Raw genomic sequence first — 21,706 nt, 5'->3', positions numbered from 1 at the left:
ACCCAGCAATCCCACTACTGGGCATATACCCTGAGAAAACCATAATTCAAAAAGAGTCATGTACCAAAATGTTCATTGCAGTTCTATTTACAGGACATGGAAGCAACCTAAATGTCCATCGATAGAGGAATGGATAAAGAAGATGTGGTACATATATACAATGGAATATTACTCAGCCATAAAAGGAATGAAATTGGGTCATTTGTAGAGACATGGATGGATCCAGAGAGTGTTATACAAAGTGAAGTAAGTCAGAAAGAGAAAAACAAATATTGTATATTAATGCATGTATGTGGAAATCTGAAAAAATTTGTATATGATCTTATTTACAAAGCAGAAATAGAGACACAGACGTAGAAAACAAACATATGGATACCAAGGGGGAAAGGAGGGGGTAGAATGAATTGGGAGATTGGGATTGACATATACCCACTATTGATGGTACGTATAAAATAGATAACTAATAAGAACCTATGGTATTGCACAGGGAACTCTATTCATTGCTCTGTGGTGACCTAAATGAGAAGGAAATCCCAAAAAGAGGGGATATATGTTTATGTATAGCTGATTCACTTTGCTGTACAGTATAAACTAACACAATATTGTAAAGCAACTACATTCCAATAAAAATTTAAAAAAAAGAATTTAAAAAAAAGAGTGAGGAACTGAATAGACATTTTTCCAAAGAAACATATAAATGACCAACAGGTACATGAAAAGGTGCTCAACATCACTAATTATCAGGGAAATGCAAAACAAAACCACAAACCACAATGAGATATCATTTCACACTTGTTAGAATGGCCGTTATCAAAAAGATAAGAGGTAGCACGCGTTTTTGAGGATGTGGAGAAAAGGGAATACTAGTGCACTAAAGCTGGGAATGGAAATTAGTGCAGCCACTATGGAAAACAGTATGGAGTTTAAATAGAATTACCCTATGATCTAGCAATCCCATTTCTGGTATATATCCAAAGGAAATGAAAACAGGACATAGAGAAGATACTCCCAGGTTTACTGCAGCATTATTTACAATAGCCAAGATATGGAAACAATCTAAGTGTCTGTCAATGGATGAATGGATAAAGAAGATATCATATTGAGTATAGATCTAGATGTTGGGTTGGCCAAAAGGTTCATTTGGGTTTTTTCCATTAGACCTTACAGAAAAACCCAAATGAACTTTCTGGCCAACCCATATATACACACATACATTTTGGAATATTATTCATTCATGAGAAAGAAGGAAATCCTGCCTTTTGCAACAACATAGATGGACCTTGAAGGCATTATGCTAAGTAAGATAAGTCATATAGAGTAAGACAAATACTGCATAATATCGCATATGTGGAATCCAAAAAAGCTGAACTTGCAGGAAAAGAGAGTAGAATAGTGATACCAGGAACTGGACAGTTGGGAAAGTGGAGAGATATTGGTCAAAAGATACAAACTTCTAGTTAGAAGATGAATAAGTTCTGGGGATTTAATGCACAATATTGTGGTCTATGGTTAATGATACTGTATTATATAATTGAAAGTTGCTAAGAGAGTAGATCTTAAATGTTCCCACCACAAAAAAAAAGAAATGGTAATTATGTGAGGTGATGGGGGTGTTAGCTAATGCTGAGGTAGTAATTATACTGCAATATATAAATGTATCAAGTCAACATGCTGCACACCTTAAACTTAGACAATGTTACAATTATTACTCAATAAAACTGGAAAAAATCACTGAGTGTTGAGTGTGTGTATTTAAACCAGCATTTGTTAAATGCTTATTTTGTGCCAGGTATTGTACAAAGTGCTTTACATATATTATTTCATTGAATCTTTGCAGCAGCCCTACAAAAACAAACATTCTTAATCATTTCCATGTTAGAAATGACCAACCTGAGGCTTAATTATGTTATTTAACCTGCCTATGGTCAAGCAGCTACTAAGTGGTAGAGCTGGGATTTGTCCAGGTTTAACCTCTGCCAGAACCCATGATCTTCATCATGATGTATAGTTTTTACTAATTCTCTGCTTGTGGAAAAACAAACAAACAAGCAAAAAACAATAAAGACAAGTCCTGGATTTCTACTGAATAATGCATGGGCAATAACCAAAATGTACATAAACATGGAATTAGTCTTTGAGTTTTTAATTCCAGACACATGCACTTTCACCAGCCAATAAAACCCCTCCAGGCAATAAAATAAATTATGGTTTATAAACTAACTTTGCCCCTAGAGCAGTAACAAGGCAAAGTAAATTTGTTGTGAAATCATTAGGAAAGATCAGCTAATTCACTTGCAATTACTCCTGAGAATATTCTCTTCCTGATTTGCCCAGTTAAGACTTGAACACCTGCCACCTTCTCTTTGCAATTCTGGGAATTCCCAGCCCAAAAAAGCCAGTTCATCCTAGGAATCCACCTGAGAGACTTACAGCAATTGAGTAAAACTCTTTTTTTGGAGTTTTACCAAAATTTACTTTACTATTTCCTCAGCCCCGGGATTTAAAAGAAATAGTGCTGGAACATTATTTCCACCTTCAAATACAAGTGGTACAACTGCATAAGACATATCAACACTATGACATTTAAAGCTAATGTCATTAACTTTAAAAATTGTTTTGTTCCATCTTTGTTAATCAGTCACCATTGCATTTGTAATGACTAAAGGTCATCAAATCTTACTTACAAGAATAAATTTGGACCCAGTTTATTATTTATGATTTAATTGAAGCTTGCCAAATATTGACTGTTGTGAGCAATTCCTTTTAAAGTTAGTACTAGCAAAGATCTGATGTTATAGTTCAAGCCAGACAATAAAGTTTAACTGTTAAAATTTCAAAGGAAGATAATTTATTTAATACTTGGGGTTTCTGTTTTCCTCCCAGGATCACTGGAAAATTCCTGTGAGGTGTGGCAGGAAGAAGAATAGGATTACCATTTGCTTTTATGCTCCAAGCTGACATAAATTAGTCCTGTTGATGGTTTTACACATTGAAGTGATAGGGGCATTGATAGAATAATATTTTGTTTTAGTATTACCATAAATCTGACTCCACTAATAAGGGATGTGTCTTATTAAAGTGAAAAAGAGACCAAGTTTTTTTTCATATATTTTAGCCTGAATTTGGTATACAATTCAATATGTATATATATCCATAAGCAATATTTGCACTTTTTAAAAATGTTTGATCTCACTGCTGCTAAATTCATGGGGCAATTCCTGGTTTTTGTCTTTTTTGTTTTATTATCAGGATCTAGAGAGTGTCATACAGAGTGAGGTAAGTCACAAAGAGTAAAACAAGTATCATATATTAACGTATATATGTGGAATCTAGAAAAATGGTACAAGCAGAAATTTCTGAGACACAGACATAGAGAATAAATGCATGGATACCAAGGGGGAAAGGGGTGGGGTGGGAGAAAATGGGAGATTGGGATTGACACATATACGCTATTGATACTATGTATAAAATAGACGACTGATGGGAACATACTGTATAGCACAGGGAACTCTACTTAATGCACTGTGGTGTCCTAAATGGGAGGAAAATCCAAAAGGGAGGGGTTATATGTATAGGTATGGCTGATTCATTTTGCTGTGCAGTAGAAGCTAACACAACATTGTAAAGCTACTATACTCCAATAGAAAATAATTTTAAAAAAAAAGGATTTGACACATTCCCCCTCCTTGAGATATTCTTTTTTCAACTTGTCTTATGGAATACCTTATTCTTTGTTTTGTGTTCTATCTTTCTTTTTAAGATCCTCAATGGTCTTTTGTCAATCTCCAACACTTCTCACACATCTCAAATCTGGAGTAACTCATGGCTGAGTACTAGGACATTTTCTTTCTTTATCTTCACTACCTCATTGATTTCATCCATGATCATGGTTTTAAATACAATCTCTTCTCAAATCCAACGGCTAACTCATCTATCATATGTAGTCATCTCAAATTTGAGTTATCCAAAATTAGTATCATCTTTTCCCCAAGGCTTCTTCAACTATAGTCTTCTCTCTCTCAGTTAAGGATGGTACCAACTTTCTGATTTTTCCTGCTAAAAATCTTGGAGCATTCTTGACTCTTCCCATTTTGTCACTATGTACATAAGTTACTCAACACATATAATTGGCTTCATGATAAGATACATATACAGAATTAAATATTGCATCTGCATCATTCTCTCCAGTCTCTTTTTCAAGAACTCCTGTTAGAGACATATTACAGACTCTCAATCTTTTATCCATGTCACTTATACACAGACACACACACACACACAAACATACCTTTTTATTTGTGTGAAATTCTAATTCCTCAAATTATGCTCTGAGTTACTATTTCTCTTTTCAAGCTTGTCCAGACAATAGTATTTGTTTCTAAAATAGTTTTATTTTTATTTTAAATTATTCCTATGTTTATAAGCACATTTTTTTCAAGGTTAATAACTTTTAAATTTTATATCCACCCCCTCCTTTATTTTCTCTTTTAACATTTTACAAAGAATTGATATTTTTCGTATTCTTGCATTTATCTTTTAGATTTACCTGAAACACTTATTTTAGCATTTTTATCTGTGCAGCCGATTAAGGCAATTGTACTTTTTTTCCCCATAGAGGCCTGGGTGCAAAGGCTACAAATAGTAGTGTATGTAGCCTGTTGCTTATACAGGTTGCCCTAAGGGACAATGGAAATAGCTCTTTCCAGTGGACATCCATATGTGACCTCATGCTGTTCCCAATCTAGGCTTTAGACAGGTATGCAGGATGCCTTTGGAAACCACCAGGGCACAGTGGCTGGGATTCACATTGACTAAGACATCGTGTCCATCCACACCAACGTGCATAACAAGAACGATGTGACTGAGGCTCTGTGCAGGGCTAACTTCAGGTCCCCTGGCTGCCATAAATTCCACATCATCAAGAAGCAGGGCTTTACCAGTTTAATGTGAATGCATTTGAAGAGATGGTGTCTGAAAAGTGGCTCTTCCAGGAAGGACCTCGAGTCACACATATCCCCAGTTGTGACCCCTTGGACAAATAGCAAGCTCTGCACTAGTAAGGGCTTTGACACTGCCCCCTTCTTACTCACAGCCACCAATAAATCCTCTTCATGTAAAAATAAAATGAAATAAAATTTTTGTCAGATTCTTCTATAGAATTATCTACACTGAATTCTATTTGTTAATTTTATTTACTGTCGTTCTTAGCACTAGGATTTTTAAGTATTTTGGAATTTGGTATGCAGATACATTTTGTGATGGAGTATTTATTTGTTTATTTATGTTTTAATTTTCTTTATTTCTGCTCATCAGTACTTGCCTAGTAGTTGTCCAGTTGGCTCTACCTGCTCTTCAGGTTCTCTAATATTTATAATACTAAAAGAAAGTATGCTTTGAACTCATGATCTTGTGGCTTAGATCAAACATGTTAAGGGTGTTCACAGAGGGACAGCTCATACAAAAGCTCCCCTACTTATGATTATCAAAACTATTTATAGAGTGCAGGTGAATGAGTATTTTGCTCTTGGAGGAAACGTCTATGTTCAGAGTGCACTCTGAATGCTGTGGACAAGGCAGCTGCTCACATGATGCTGCTGAAGGATTTCATGTCAAATTTACTTCTCTCCGTCTCAGTTTTGGCCTCTAGTGGTGTCAGAAATTTCACCATTAAAGTCAGAACCTTGGTTTTGATTTTATTCATTTAATCATTCATCTATTTATTCTTTAAATATTAAATAAGTGCTCCTGTAACCCATGTATGGTAGGTAAAAAAAGGCATTAATATATGTATCAATGTTCTACATCATATATCATTAGGGAATTGCAAATTAAAACAGCAGTGAAATTCCACCGCATATCTATTAGAATGGCAAAAATTCAAAACACTGAGTACACCGAATGCTGCCAAGGATTTGGAACAGCAGGAACTCTCATTCACTGTTGTTAGAATATAAAATGATACAATGACTTTGGAAGACAGTTGGCAGTTTCTTATAAAACTATATATATTCTCTAACATATGATCCAGCAATTGTGTTTCTCAATGTTTACCCAAAGGAGTTAAAAACTTAGGTTCACATAAAACCTTCGCAAGGATGTTTATAGCAGCTTTATTCATAATTTCCAAAACTTGGAAGCAACCGAGATATTTTTCAGTAGATGAAAGGATAAATTAACTGTGGTATATCCAGACAATGGAATATTATTCAGCACTAAAAAGAAATGAGCTGTCAAACCATGAAAAGACATGGAGTAAACTTAAATGAACATTACATGTCAATCTGAAAAGTATACATTTTATAATATTCCAACAATATGACATTCTGAAAAGGTAAAATTATGGAGACAGTGAAAAGATTTTTATTTGCTAAGGGTTTCAGGGAGGCAGGGATGAATAGGGAGAACACAGAAACTTTTTAGGGGAGTGAAATTATTCTCTATGAGACTGCAGGGATGGATTATGTAATTATACATTTGTCAAGACCCATAGAATGTACAACACCATGAGTAAACCCTAATGTAAGCTCTGAACTTTGGGCGACAATGATGTTTCAACGTGGGTTCATTGATTACAACAAATGTGCCACTCTTGTGTGGGATGTTGATAGTGGAGGAGGCCTCAGGTGTATGGAGATATAGGGTATATATGGGTATCTGTACTTTCCGCTCAATTTTGCTGTGAAACTGAAACTACTATAAAATATAAAATCTATGAAAATGAGGAAACAAATCTGTTGAACTTTATTAAAAACAAAACAATATCTGACCTCACAATCAACAAAGCAATAGACAAATAATCGGTATATTCACCACTTAAACCAAGTATATTGGATCTTCCATATAAAATATATATTCCTTGAGGAATATCAGCATGATTGTATAACTGGATGGTTATTAATACAAATATTTTTTAAACTTTATAATAAAACTACATTAATATTCATAAAGTGGTCTTATACCATAGAGAGCTCTTTGAAAGTTCCTAAAGTAGCAGATTAATAGTTAAGAACTTAAGATCTATTGAAATAATGGACAGTATAACAGAGATCACAAATTAAACTATAAATACCATTTTTGTTGTTTATTAAAAATAATGAATAAGCACACTAAAGAAAATATTAATAGTTTTTCAAATTGAGATATTTTTACAAATGTACAATTTTAAGCAAGTAAAATTTTACAGTCGATTGTATTTATCTTCTCTGGTCGTTATACACATACCAACAGCCCCCCTACACATTACTCACTCATCCTGCCCACCTTATAGACACAGAGAGACAGTCAGATCTAGCTTCATCTCTGTTCCATTGTACAAACCTATCTTGATAAGACATCTGTTCCACCTCTATTTTTTTTGCAAGTACCCAGTCATTCTTTCCATTATTGCTAAATATCTTTACCAAGAATAACTTTTGTTTCCCTTAAACTAGAACCAAAAATCTTTCAGCTGAATGAAAATTAATATAGTTGAACTTTAAATGCATTAACTCATTAAGTATTGATGTGTCATTCATAAGGTAAGTTACGAATATTCCAAATAATAAAACCCATGTAACAGTGAAGTAAGGACACATAGAATAAGTGAATCTCTTAAGTCACAGGACAAATAAAAAACAAAGCCAAGATTCAAACCCAGGTTTTGACCTCCAGCAGATCCCCTGTCTCCATGGTCCAGGCTCATAAAAGCCTTATCCTTGCCTCCGACCCCAAAATGCAGCTATGTACATAGCGTGAGGGATTCTCTCCTGTGAAGCAATTACTGTCATGCTATACAGAGCACTTTCCACAACGCAGACACCTTTGAAAGAACGTACTGCTGCCTGGAGGGTTGCCACGGTAAAGGAGAAGAAAGAAGGCAGGGAGTCTTCCTCTTAAAAAAAAAAAAAAACAAAACTCAAAGCAGCTAAGAAATGTCCAGTGCTAGGCAAAGCCTGAGTTACGATAACAAACGAGATGCAGTCTTCACCATCTAGGATTTTACAATCTAACCCCTATGTGGGTAGAGAATGAGGGGAAGCCTACGACCTTGAAAGATATCAACACAGTTTGCTTACCTACCAGACTTTACTAGGGACTTCCTATAAGCCAGCGTGTCTCAAAATATGTTTTCACCTGCAGCAGCAGCACCTGGATACTTACTGGGCCCAAATTGACCCAAACTCACAGAATCAGAAACTCTGAGAGTGGGGTTTGGCTATCTGCATTTTAATAAGCACGTCAGGTGACTCTGCCACTCACTCAAGTTTGAGAAGCACTGCTGAAAGCAAATGTAATAACTTACCCCCAATTTATACAGACACAATCTAGTGGGCATTCCATTTCTGGTTTTGTGCTCACAGCTAAATCCCTCTCATTCATATCATGTAGAAATATTTTAAGTTGACTACTCCCATTCTTTCACCTTCACCACCCCACCTTGAATGATTTTAAATAATACAGATTATCTGAGTGACACTTGGCTACCTTCAAATGCTACTCTAGCATTGTTACTAAGCAGCCTGCTCAAATATGGTAGAAGCACACACATAAATCTTTCTGGCTGCAGTACTGTGATGGGGTTATTTTTCATGATGATGGGAATATGATTCAAAAAGCCTTTAACATAAACCTTGCACTGTATACTCTCCATGAATAGTAAATCAGCCATCCAAATAACCTTTCTAGTGTCCACTTTGGCAGACATTCCCTTTGTATTTTGTAAGGGCCTTGGACCTCAACATTGCCCCTGCTTGACTTGCAGTTATGTTTTCCAGCAAACTCATCAGGGGTCTGACATCAAATGTAGACTGGGCTAGTGTTTTCCACTCAAGGTCTTTTGGCCTGGAGTTCACTCAAGTCTCACTTAAGCTTAGAGCTGAAGGTAGTTTTTTTCTATCTCAGTTACTCTACTAACCACAGTATAGTATCTTTATCATAGAGTCGATGACTTATAGTCATAAATAATGATTTATAAATTACTCATTAGTAATAAAAATCAATATAAGACTGTTCATTTAGAAAGTCACAGGCATTTTATCATGCAATTTGCACGCATATTTTTATCTTGTGGTTCTTCTAATAGCCTTAGGAGGTGCTAGAATATTCATTTTGCAAGTTAGATAACTAAGACTGTGCATTTCACACTATGATACTGCATTGTCCTAATCCTGCGTGCTTATTTGATGCATTTATTAGTTAGAACAAACTGGGTTTCGCTCTGTGTGATAGAGACTCATAATAGCACAATCTTAAACAAGACAGAAGTTTCTTTTCTCTGCCTTTCTGATGCATAAGTCAAAGCCATGTGATTCTATCCCTTGACGGTGTTAAGGGCTAGACTCCTCTCACTTGATGTGTTGCCACTTCTCTGATGGTGCCCTTGACTGTTTGGTCCATGACGTCTTCACCTCTATATTTACATTTTACCATCAAAGGAGGGGGAAAAAAGAGAAGAGTAAACTCATTTCCTTTAATGGATACAACCTGGAAGCTATCATATATCTCCTTTGTTTATAGAACAGTGGCCAGAACATGGGGCTGGTACATGGCCCAGACAGTTGAAAAGGAGGTTGGGAAATGTTTATTCTGGGTGTCAATTTGCTCAGATTAAAGTAGAGTATCTTCTTAGAACAGAGAGGACAGCTTTGGGGAAGAACTATCAATCTTTGCCACATTTGATCACCCTTCTCTCACCTTAATTTAGAACCTGGATCTTAACTCTTAAAATAGGAAGTGAAAACTGGTAAATAATAAATCTTTAGCACTAAAGTTAATTAGCAGAACACATGAGAAGCACTTTTTTCAGCTGAAAACATTAGTCCACCTACTGCCTCATGCTCTATGAGTCTGCAAAAATCAATTAATTATGAATTTTTCTCCTAAGCCACTTATTATCCATCTGGTGAGAAAGCATGATAGGTGAAGGGTTTAGTCAATATTTCTCACATTAGGGTCCTCAAGTCACCTTCAGAACCACATAGGGTATTTAATAATAAATCAATCCTGGTTCCTGCCTAAACTGGGTGAATCAGAATCTCTGATAATGTGGCCCAGGAACCTACATTTTAGCATTACTCCCAGGAGAGTCTTATGCACACCAAACTTTAAAACCACTGCAGAGTGAGAGGAAGAAATAGATAGATTTAAAAAAAAATTTTATTGGTGTATAGTTGATTTACAATATTGTGTTAGTTTCAGATGTACAGCAAAGTGAATCTGTTATACATATTCATATATCCACTGTTTTTCATATTCTTTTTCCATATAGGCCATTACAGATTATTGAGTAGAGTTCCCTGTGCTATACAGTAGGTCCTTGTTAGTAGAAATAGACAGATTTAAATTCTTTCTAGCTCTCTCTTATGACCTCCTATTACTGTCCTTCTGCAGTATCTGCAGGTTGGTCTTCCTATGCTTATTAATTCCTGGCAGGTGTTAGAGCTCAAATATTATGGTAGGAAATTATATAGACTCACTAAAAACAGTCAGACCTTCACAGTTATTATTTTATACAAGGTTCTTAATGATGTGAGGTAGCTAGCAAAATGCAGGATTACTATTCAACAGACAAGTAAACTAAACTGACATTCAGAGAGGTCAAGAGATTTGCACAATGCCACACAGAAGTGGATGGAGATCTTTATCTGGCTGTAGGTTCTTGCTATTCTGCACCTTCTTACAGCTGTCTCCCAAGTAATAAGAAGGTTGAGGGCATAACCACCAGTTGGCTTCAGCTTTGCCACATTGGACCCATGAAGATGTTCACCTTGACACCTCTTTCCTCAGTGCCTGTACTTTATCCCAACCAGAAGTCCTAAGTAGCAATTTTTAATGTTGAAAATAATATCTAAGGTCTAATGGTTTTCCTGAGGGAAGAAGGAATAAAGTAATACTGAATGCCTGCCCCAAGCACTAATCTAGGCTCTTCACATAATACAGATATAACAGTTCGCACTCTGAAGACCAAAGCTTTTGTCACTCTACCATTCTGACTTATCTCATGCTGGGCTTATAGTGGATAAATAATCAATGAGCCTGCATTTACCTTTATTTTTTTAAAATTATATTCAACAATGTAAAAGATATTCACTACTTAAGGAAGTTATGAATAGATGTAGAATTTCAAAATCACTAAATGCCACTGCACTTTCAAAATTTGGAAAGACCTATAGCTTGTACAAATCTTGTGCCCACATTTGATTCTTCTTGTAGTATGCCTGCTGTGCTCCGTGCTTTTAGACCAGCACTGGGGTTTTAAAGCATTAGAGGCTGTGGATAAACTGTCATCACATCTGTCTTAATTGCATTTCCATCTGCTCATGTGGTGTGCACCTGTGCTTGGCTGATTAGACTAGAACAAGGGAAAATAGTCTTCTAATATGGTTTGCCTTAGAGTCGAAACCAAAATTTTTCACTTTTTATTTGATGGAGTGTTGGAGAGGAAAAAAGAACATGGAATGGAATTCACAATGCATGTGTTTTAGTCCTGGGTCTCCCGTTTATAAGCTGTCACCGTGGACATATCTGTACTGTGACATTTCTGAACCTCTGTTTCTCCATCTACAATTATGTCTGCCTCGTCACTATGTTAGTGTGAGAATAAAAGGAAATAATAAAGGTACAAGTGCTTTGTAAATATAAAAAATGCAATTTTGCTTATGCCATATATTCATATATCATTGAGACTGAAGCATAAACTAAAACAAGGTGTAAGATTCTTCTCAAATACAGAGTTTGCTGGTTAATTAAAAAAATCCGTATGTTCTTCTACTGCTTCCTAATGCTGAAATTACTCTCCATTTTCATGAGTATAAAATGGGGGATCAGAGCAGGAAGAGAGGAGTGTTGAAGAATTGATATGTAATTAACATTTTAAATATGCCTTTTAATCCTCCAAAATGTTTTAATATCCTAAAATAGTTTAATAGGTGCACTACTGAGCTGCTGCAGCCAGGGCAGGGAACAAAGTGCTTAGATTAGGGAGTACAGCTGAGACTGAAGCAAGTAGAGCAAGCAAATACAGTGTGAAATCATTCCAGATGGAAATAAGTACCCATAATTAGTACCAAACATTGTGCAAGGCATGTTAGAGGGAACAAACCTCCTTCAGAATGCTACTGAATTAGACTAGCACTGGTATATAAGGTGAATTTTAAGTAAAGACTGAGAAAAGTCTGCAAACAATAATACTCAGAGATAAGAAATCAATAGCCCAGTTCAGAGTGATGTGGGGGAAAATAGTGTCTGGACACATGAAAGGGAATCAGAACATCTTTGATATTCATTATAACAAGGAGGAAGAAGGTAGAAGAGAGGGAAGAGGGGACGGGAAGGGGGGAGGAAGTGGAAGAGGAAGAGAAGCAGGAAGAGGAGGAAACCGTAGAAGACCAGAATCAGATGTAACTAATGGAAGTCCAGGTTTCCATCACTTCCTTAGTAAGGCAGGATAAGGAATGAAGAGATAATTGTACAAGTACCTGTGTATCATTACAGTTTGGGAAAATTACTTCCTAAAGTAATTACACATTACACATAAAGTTCACCCAGGGCTTCCCTGGTGGCACAGTGGTTGAGAATCTGCCTGCTAATACAGGGGACACGGGTTCAAGCCCTGGTCTGGGAGTATCCCACATGCTGCGGAGCAACTAGGCCTGTGAGCCACAACTACTGAGCCTGCGCGTCTGGTGCCTGTGCTCCGCAACAAGAGAGGCCACGATAGTGAGAGGCCCACGAACCGTGATGAAGAGTGGCCCCCGCTTGCCGCAACTAGAGAAAGCCCTCGCACAGAAACGAAGACCCAACACAGCCAAAAATAAATAAATAAAGATACCTCTCCATTAAAAAAAAAAAAAAAAAAAAGTTCACCCAAAATGTGGGTCAGTCATTCTCAAACAAACGCTTACATTGACTTCATAAAGTTCTGAATTAGTTTTTCCAGACGCTATTAAACAATTCTTAATGTGGGTTCTATAGAATACTGGCCCTATGGAATAATAACTGTGATAATATCACAAACAATTCTATGACGAAATAAATTTGAGAAATATTTCTCTTTACTGAAGGACAGCCCAGAATCTGATTTAAAGAGAGTCTGGTGAGTCTTCAGGGGCAGTGTAGAGGTCATGATACTTCTAGTGGAACTCAGGCCTTTCTGGCAATTAAATTCAAGAGTGAAGTATCCAGAGGGCATAAATTCAGGTTGACAGCACAACTTACAGAATGGGTGCTTCCTGGAACAAAGTATCCATGACAACTGGTTGACGGTAGCAGACTGATGAGAGAGATGACTAAATTTCAAGAGACTAATTATAGCCCGATAAAAGGGAACACTGTATTAGTGGTTTAAGGTCATTAACCAACCATTTCCACAGAGGAGACTGTGGTGGTTGACAACCTCACTAAGAATCAACGTAATTCATATCCCAAGATAGCATTTTTATGCATCAAATTTGTTTTATAAAAACTGAAGAGAATATGAAACACTTAGAGAAAGTGAAAGTATAATGCAAAGGTAGTTTTAAAAACTACTAAAGAGATAATAAATTTGTATAACCCTTTTGCAAAATAATTTGACAATATATTTAACTGTCTTATGATTCTTATTACACTGTAACTCAGTATTACCATTTTTTAAAGAATAAGCCTAAAAATAGTATAGGGGAAAAAGAAGCAAAAGGCAAAAAGTTGTTCATTATCCAATATTTTATAACAATATAAAACCTAGAGGTAACAAAAATGTTTTCCAGAAGAGATGGTTAACTGAATAAATAGACATTCATCCCATGGCCATTTATCTCCTTACTGTTTCCTTTACATTTAGATTGTAATCTGTGACACGAATGGAGTACAACAGCTATTGGATTTCTTACCAAGAAAATGATCAGGATAAAGACTCCAATCACATGAAGCTTTGTTTTCAATAAAATATATTATCTAACAGAAATCCCCTTAAGACTTTTATATATGTTATATAGATAATATATTATCTATATAATATATTATCTATATTATATATATATATATATATATATATATATATATATATATATATATATATATATATATATGTAAAACCCAGTGCTTCTTTGAAATGTTGCCAAAAGGAAGAATATAGCAAAACCTAAGAACAGCCAGTAACCCAGACAATCATGAAAATTATACCTCAGACATTCCTGGGAACTTCAAATCTAAGTTCTCCCCCTGTCTGGACTGGAGCCTTGTTTTATCATAAGAGGAGAATGCAAGTGGTTTCTATTGGCTAAAAAAGGAATCCTTCCTCCTTTCTTTGGTGGAAATGTATTATTTTATTAATTTATCCTCTTAAAGGAAAAGAAGAAAAAGTATGGTCCATAGTTTATACTCTGTCTCTTAACTGAGTTGCCTACTAACTCTTCAAAAGAATTTTTGAAGCCACGAGATGTTACTCAGCTTCTGTTGGTGTGCTGCTTTCCTGCGAAACAGGTTTTAAGACTGGAATTAATACCATTAGCAGCAACTGACCACCTCAGCATGACCTCAGTCTAGCTCCAGGCTCATCTCTCCCCAAACTCCTGGGAGTTTGGAGAATCTCATTTTCTAATTAATCTGAGTATTTCTCAGGCATTGTGGTTGTATTTCTGCCATTTCCTCACATTCTACACTTCTGCACTGATTGAAATCCTAGGAAGTCCCCCAAGCTTAGCAAAAATAGCACCATTCCTATGAAGCCTTGCGAGATTTCCAAAGACCCCCAAACAACTTCTCCCTTTTTTCACCTTACACATCATGTTGACACATGCACCTAGCTTCCCAACTGCACAGCTGTAAGTGGGATACTAGATTCCTTTTGCTCTATTCCTCGCTGCATGTAGCACAGTGCTTTGCACACAGTAGTGTCTGATAAACCTCATCTACTACATCTCCTCTTGCCAATGGATTCGTTACAGAAAAATGCAGTTGTACGTATGTTACTAAATGGATCATTAAATCTGGCAGATGTCACTTTGCTTCTAAAAGAAACTTTTGAACAGTTTCCCCTTAGAACATCTTGTTCCAGGCTGGTTGTCATGGCCAACGGAATAGTCACTGCAGGGTTCAGCAAGAAATATGTCTAATTCCCTTCCCTGATAGGGGGGTTATACAGAGAATTACCCTCATGGGATTATTTCAGTTCTTCTTGTGAGCCAGGAATTGAGAGGAGCTCTTTAGTTATAGCCTTATGAGGACATTAGGGGAGAAAAAAGAACTCAGGAAGGTTCATGACAATTTGTGAAGAATAATAAAAGGGACAATTAAAAATAAATCAGTATCTGATTTGAGCACTGATAAGGATTAGATGAGAAAATGGATAACAACGGTTTAGCCCATTGCCAAAAATAAATCGAAAAAATATGTCATTCCACAGGGCAAGAGGAATTACTAGAAATGTATGGTAAAGACATTTAGTGTGAATGAGGGGGAAATAAGAGAGTGCTGGTGGCAGCGAAGGGCGGGGTTGGCTTTGGATAATCCCAGAGCCTGAGTGTCGAACTATGCTACACTTGCTGTGCCCCACAGCCTGTGCTGGATGGGCAAGCCAGGGACATTCAAGGGTACTAGGAAAGAAGCAGCAAAATGTTTGGACCTTTAGATTATAATCTTTAAAAATTATTTACTCAATATTTGCCATGGGCGAACTGACCAGGCCAAGTGTTTATATGTACACTATTATCAAAACTTCTCAACAAATATTTTAAGGTAGATTAAATTATTCTACTTTGGAAATGAGAACAATGTTAAGTATTAACAAAAACAAAAACAGTAGTTAACATTTAGTAAGAACTTTCTAAGTTCTTGAAATTCTGCTGAGCATCAAACAGCGACTTTCAGTGAGATTATCTTAGAGCACCTAACCCATAGTTTTTAGGTCACAAAAGTGGTATGTGGCAAAGCTATTGGTCAAACTCAACTTGTTCTTGTTCCTTTTACCCTCTTCAATGTGTCCAATCTCAGACATGTTTGCTCCAATTGTGTGCCAGAATTTCTCTGCTGGACTCCTGGACTTTCACAAAGAATCTTTCATCCATGGGTGATTGTTTAAATTCACATTCTTCTGGAAGAAGATGATAGAAAACTTATTCCACAATATTATTCTCCTCCTCAATGTGTGTGGTTTTTTAAAAATTTGTTTTATTTACTTATGGATGCATTGGGTCTTCCTTGCTGCACGCAGGCTTTCTCTAGTTGCGGTGAGCGGGGGCTACTCCTCGTTGCGGTGTGCGGGCTTCTCACTGCAGTGGCTTCTCTTGTTCTGGACCACGGGATCTAGGCGCGCAGGCTTCAGTAGTTGTGACGCACGGGCTTAGTTGCCCTGCAGCATGTGGGATCTTCCCAGACCAGGGCTTGAACCCGTGTCCCCTGCGTTGGCTGGTGGATTCTTAACCACTGCGCCACCAGGGAAGTCCCTTCAATGTGGTTTTTATTTATACTTCCTTAATGCAAATTTTTAATGTCCTTATTTGTAATTTGCTTAGTTTCTTTGAGGAAATGCCTATTCTTTGCCCATTTCAAATAGAGTTAGCTGTATTTTTATTATTGAAGAAGATTTATTTATATATTCTGGATACAAGTCCTTTATTTGATATGATTTAAAACAGTTTATCTCATTCTGCAGCTTGTCTTCTTACTCTTGTCTTCTTGTGTTTTCTGAGGAAAAACATTTTCAATTTTGATGAAGTCCAATTTATCTATTTTTCTTTTTTTACTTATTCTTTGTACTATATCTAAGAAACTATTAGCTAAACCATGGTCACAGATATCTACTCACAGGTTTTCTACTAATTTTTTTTTAGTTTTAGCTCATATACACATCTACGATCCATTTTGACAAAATTTGTGTATATGATATCTAGCCACAAGGAATGGGGTAGTTCTTTTCAGTGTGAGACGAATGCCAAATCAGAGTTTTAATGAATAATGATGTGCTACCATGCTAAGTCAGAAGACATGCTTCCAATGGGCCCACTGTGCGAAGTCCTCCAAGTTTCATTTAGATCCAGCGCAAACATGGTACACTTAACAAGTGTCTTCCTGCGACTGCACAAATCTTAGAACGTGGGAAACCATTAAAATCCATACTAAAATTACTTTCTTTAAAATCATTTATTATGGAATATAATTAATACCTTTAAAAAATCACATTATTTAATCTCAAGTGACCTTTTCTCCCAGTGTTTCCACTTAAAACCTGCCTTTTATTCACTTTCAAAAATGTCTAACATGTATGGTCAGATGTGGCAACCTCTATAGTAAACGTGCATACACATAGAAAGTGATCTGGAACAAAGAGTAATTCTTTCTGTTTAACTCCGTTTCCTCCTCTTCCAATATTAATTTAGGCCTCTATGAACTTTGTTTCATTTGAATTATAATTATATAATTATAATCAATTATAATCTCTTAGAATAGATTTTGATCAACTCTGCACTATGTACTTATGAAGATTATTAGCTGGAAGTGAGGAAGCAGTGTGATAACAGTAAGAGTTAAAGTAAGCCATGGTAGATGTGGGAGGATAGGGAGCCCAAACAGGTGTCTACGTGCAACAGGACCACCACACGTGGAGCTCATTTGTACTCACTGGGTTCCTGGCTAATTAGTGGGCTGAGAGTGGAGGTAGATACAATATATCTCAGTAGAGTATAACAAGCCACATACATGTGATTGAGTTCAGTATTATGACTGATGAGTGATAAATGTGCTATATCTCCCAGGAACATTGCATTTCAAAATGGATGTGAGACGAGCCACAGAGTAAAGCCCTGAATATGGACGTGCAGACATGGACGTGAGGCCATCTTAGAAGATTTTGCTTCTTTTTTATATTTCTTGCTGCTGTTGCTGTTTGTCTCCTCCCCTCAAATAGTGCAAGCTCAGCAACACTCAAACTACACCTCATCCTACTTTGCATCGGAACATCCCTAAGGATTATATTGTTCACAGCCTTATTATCATTCAAAAGGAAAGGGTGTAGCAATATTTTCTCACTTTATACGGATCATTAACGTTCTTTGCATTTCGCAACAGCTGTTTGGTTTTTCCAAATGCTCCTGGTGAGACAGTCAAGACAGGTAGAAATACAGAGCAATGAGACATTATCTTAAATTCCAATTTCTCTAGATGTGATGGTAACAACTTCTTAGAAACTTTCTCCCCCAGTGAGAAATGAGAACAACTTTGTCCTAGTAAGTTACTTGAGCTGCCCTGGAAACCATTGTGCTGTCTGAAAAGAATAATTTTATCTTTAAAGAGAGCATCTCTCAATATAGTGGTTATAATTTTTCAGGAAAAAAGTAAGATACAATGGAAAATTATATTTTCCATTCTGGGGAGGGAACAAGTCTTGGATGACAAAATTCAGTTTCAGAAAGACAGGGAAAGGATGCTTCTCTAAGCATAGGCTCCTAAAAGTATACTCAACAACTGTCACTTAAAAACGGGTCCCCAGAGGATTTACTGAAGACAATTTAGATATAGGGTATGTGGAAGGTTGTGCTTCATTCAAGGCACGATTCTAGATATTGTATGCCAGAGACAACCTCCTAGATGTGATGAAAACTACGGATCCTCTCTCTGGGAAAAAAAAAAAAAAAAAAAGTGTATGCATACTTCTGGACAGACTACCTGAATCCCATGCATGAATCTTGGATTCAAAATACTTGAACTAGGATATGCCCCAATGAAGACAAGCGTTAAGATTGCTGGGTCTAAACAAGGTTATATGAAGATCTGATAAAGGTATTAAGGGTTTTAGCTTTAAAATACAAGATTTATATTGAAGGGGTGAGAATGAGGAGGCGGTGGCTGGGAACATGCTAAATGACTTTAAACTATAAGAGAACTATTTCATGGACTTTACATGAGTTCACCCCTGAATGCAGCGCCAGACAGTAAAATAATCATAGTTCACATTTATCAAGTGCTTATATTAACACTTTGCCAGGTACCATACTAAGTGCTCTACATATATTAACATTGTTTTACATTACAACGATTCGACAAGGTTCTGTGCCATAAGGCACAGAAAGAAAGATAACATTTTTAAGAATTGACATCCGTAAGGGTACAATGGCAGGATTCTACCAAGAAAATTTGGTTTAGAAAGACCAAGATTTCACCTCCTTCTGCTGTGCAGTCTCAATAGTAAAATGCACGGGAAACAAGATTTTGACTCAGTATAGAGAAATGTTTGATTATAATTAAGCTGTCTGGCCGTAATTTTCTTTTCAAACACTGTCATGTTTGTCATACTAATATTATGCTAAAATTGTTGGGAAGAATTCACTCGTTATCTATCTTCTGAATAATTGTACAAGATTAAGGAAATTTGTTCTAATAAGTTTTGTTAAAACTTATTTCCTAAACCAAATGGGCCTTTTTTTTGTGTGTGTGCTTCTTTTTGCTTTGGGAAGAAATCTAACAACTCAGCTTCTTTAGTGGTTATGTCAATTCCCTGTATTTTTTGAGTTCGTTTTGATAATTACATACATCTGCACATGTTTGTGTTCGTGTTAAAATATACTGTCAATATACAATTTTTTTCAGAGCACTCTCTTGTTTTATATTTTTAATACCGTTTGGCATTTGTAGTTACATTATAAGGTCATTTATTATAGTCCTCTTCTTGACCAAAGCTTTAGAAGCTATTTTATTAGATTTTTAAATTTATCAATGTTTATTTTCCACTAGTGTCTTCTTTTTGTCTTTTATTCACTTGCTTTGGTTTAATTTATTTTTTGCTTTTCGAACTTTTCAAGTTGGATGCTTGGCTCATTACGATTTTATCTGATCTTTTTAATATAAAACTGTATTTAAAAATTTTTAATTGAAGTATAGTGGGCTTACAATACTATATTAGTTTCAGGTATACAACATAGTAATTTGATATTTTTATTAAATATACTCCATACAAAGTTACTATAAAATATTGACTATATTCCCTGTGCTGTACATTACATCACTGTAACTTATTTATTTTATAACTAGTAGTTTGTAACTCTTAACTCTTGCCCGTCGCCTATTTTGCCCCTCTTCCACCCCATTTTATACTCTGTATCTGTGAGTCTGTTTCTATTTTGTTATATTTGTTCATTAGTTTTATTTTTAGGTTCCACCTATAAGTGGAAACACGTAGTATTTGCCTTTCTGTGTCTGACTTATTTTACTAGGCATAACATCCTCCAGGACCAGCCCATGTTGTTGCAGATGGCAAATTTTCATTCTTTTTTATGGCTAATATTCCATTGTATATACATACCACATCTTTACCAATTCGTCTGCTGATGGAAACTTAGGTCGTTTCCACATCTTGCCTATTGTAAATAATGCTGTTATGTCCAATAAGGGTTTAGTATTCAAAATATATACAGAACTCATATAACTCAGTATCAAAAAATAAAAAAGCCAAACAACCCAATTACAAAATAAGCCGAGGACCTAAACAGGCATTTTTCAAAGGAAGACATACCGATGGCTAACAGGCACAGGAAAAGATGCTCAACTTCACTAATCACCAGGGAAATGAAAATCAAAACCAAAATGATGCATCACCTCACATCTGTCAGAATGGCTATCATCAAAAAGACAAGAAATAACAAGTGAGGATGTGGAGAAAAGGGAACCCTCATGTACTGCTGGTGGGAAGGTAAATTAATATAAAAATTTAAATGTACCTTTCTCTTAGACTATTATTATAGCTAAATTATACCCATATTAATATTGTATTTTCGTTATACTTCAGTTTAAATATTTTTTAAAATGTCACCATTGTTTCTTCTCTGACCAATGAGTGTTTTAAAGGTATTTATTTATCAACAAAAATATGTATTTTTGTTATTGATTTGTAGCATAAGGGTAGAGACTATAGTTGGCAGGTTACCAGTTTTAATTTATAGTTGAAAATAGTGTGTATTCTCTAACTGTTGGGTAAAGAAGTCAACATTTGCTTATTGAATTAATCTTGTTGACTGTGTTTTTAAAATAGCATACATCTTTATTGACTCTTTTCTCTGATTGACCTATCAGATACTTAATTCATGAGTAGTATCTTAAACTCTAATAGCCATTCTGCTTTATAATTTATAACGGTTTTATTAGATTCATATATATCTGGAATTATTACATCATCCTTGGAATGTATATTTTCACATTAAATAAGGATTCTCTCTGTTAATAATGATCTCTGTCTTAAATATAATTTTGTCTGGTATTAATTTACTTGCCTCGACCTTATTTTAGTTGGTGCTTTTCTGGTATATTTACATTTTTTTCTATCTTTTTACTTTAAATATTTTGAGTACTTACAGCATATATTAGTACTTTTAAATATAATTGACATTATTCTAGATGTTTTAGTCTATTTGCATTCATTGTGATAATGTGTTTGGATTTACTTATACTATGCTAGTATTTACTTTATAGGCTTCAAAGTCTCAGGGGAGATATTATTGTTATTATCATCATTGTCATTACATTTTTGTAACCCAGAGACACTGCAGAGGCAGAAAGTTTTCCTTAGATGTCCCTTTTACTTACCCTCAGCCTACGCGTTGACTGTGGGTATAGCCCCTTTGAGTATCCCAGCTTTATTCAACAGCTTAAGTTTAGCTGCTGGGCTCAAGGCCTAGAACATCTATGTGCCAGTTAATTTTGTATGTAGCATTTGGCCCTAGGATACTCTTGACTTCAGGTTCATTTAATAATTTTGTTTCAATTG

At 35.8% G+C, this 21,706-nt stretch overlaps 1 protein-coding gene and 1 pseudogene across 1 annotated transcript in view; one reads left to right on the top strand and one right to left on the bottom strand.

Annotated features, from left to right (window-relative positions):
- Window positions 1-21,706, bottom strand: part of LUZP2 (leucine zipper protein 2) — a 228,118-nt gene that overhangs the window by 149,187 nt on the left and 57,225 nt on the right. The window lies entirely within an intron of this gene.
- On the top strand, window positions 4,573-4,695 carry LOC137772793 (small nucleolar RNA SNORA70; annotated as a pseudogene).

This window comes from Eschrichtius robustus, chromosome 11, assembly GCF_028021215.1.
Source record: "Eschrichtius robustus isolate mEscRob2 chromosome 11, mEscRob2.pri, whole genome shotgun sequence".
NCBI lineage: Eukaryota > Metazoa > Chordata > Mammalia > Artiodactyla > Eschrichtiidae > Eschrichtius > Eschrichtius robustus.
The sequence above is the reverse complement of the archived record's forward strand: the minus strand, read 5'-3'. Positions and strand labels throughout refer to the sequence as shown.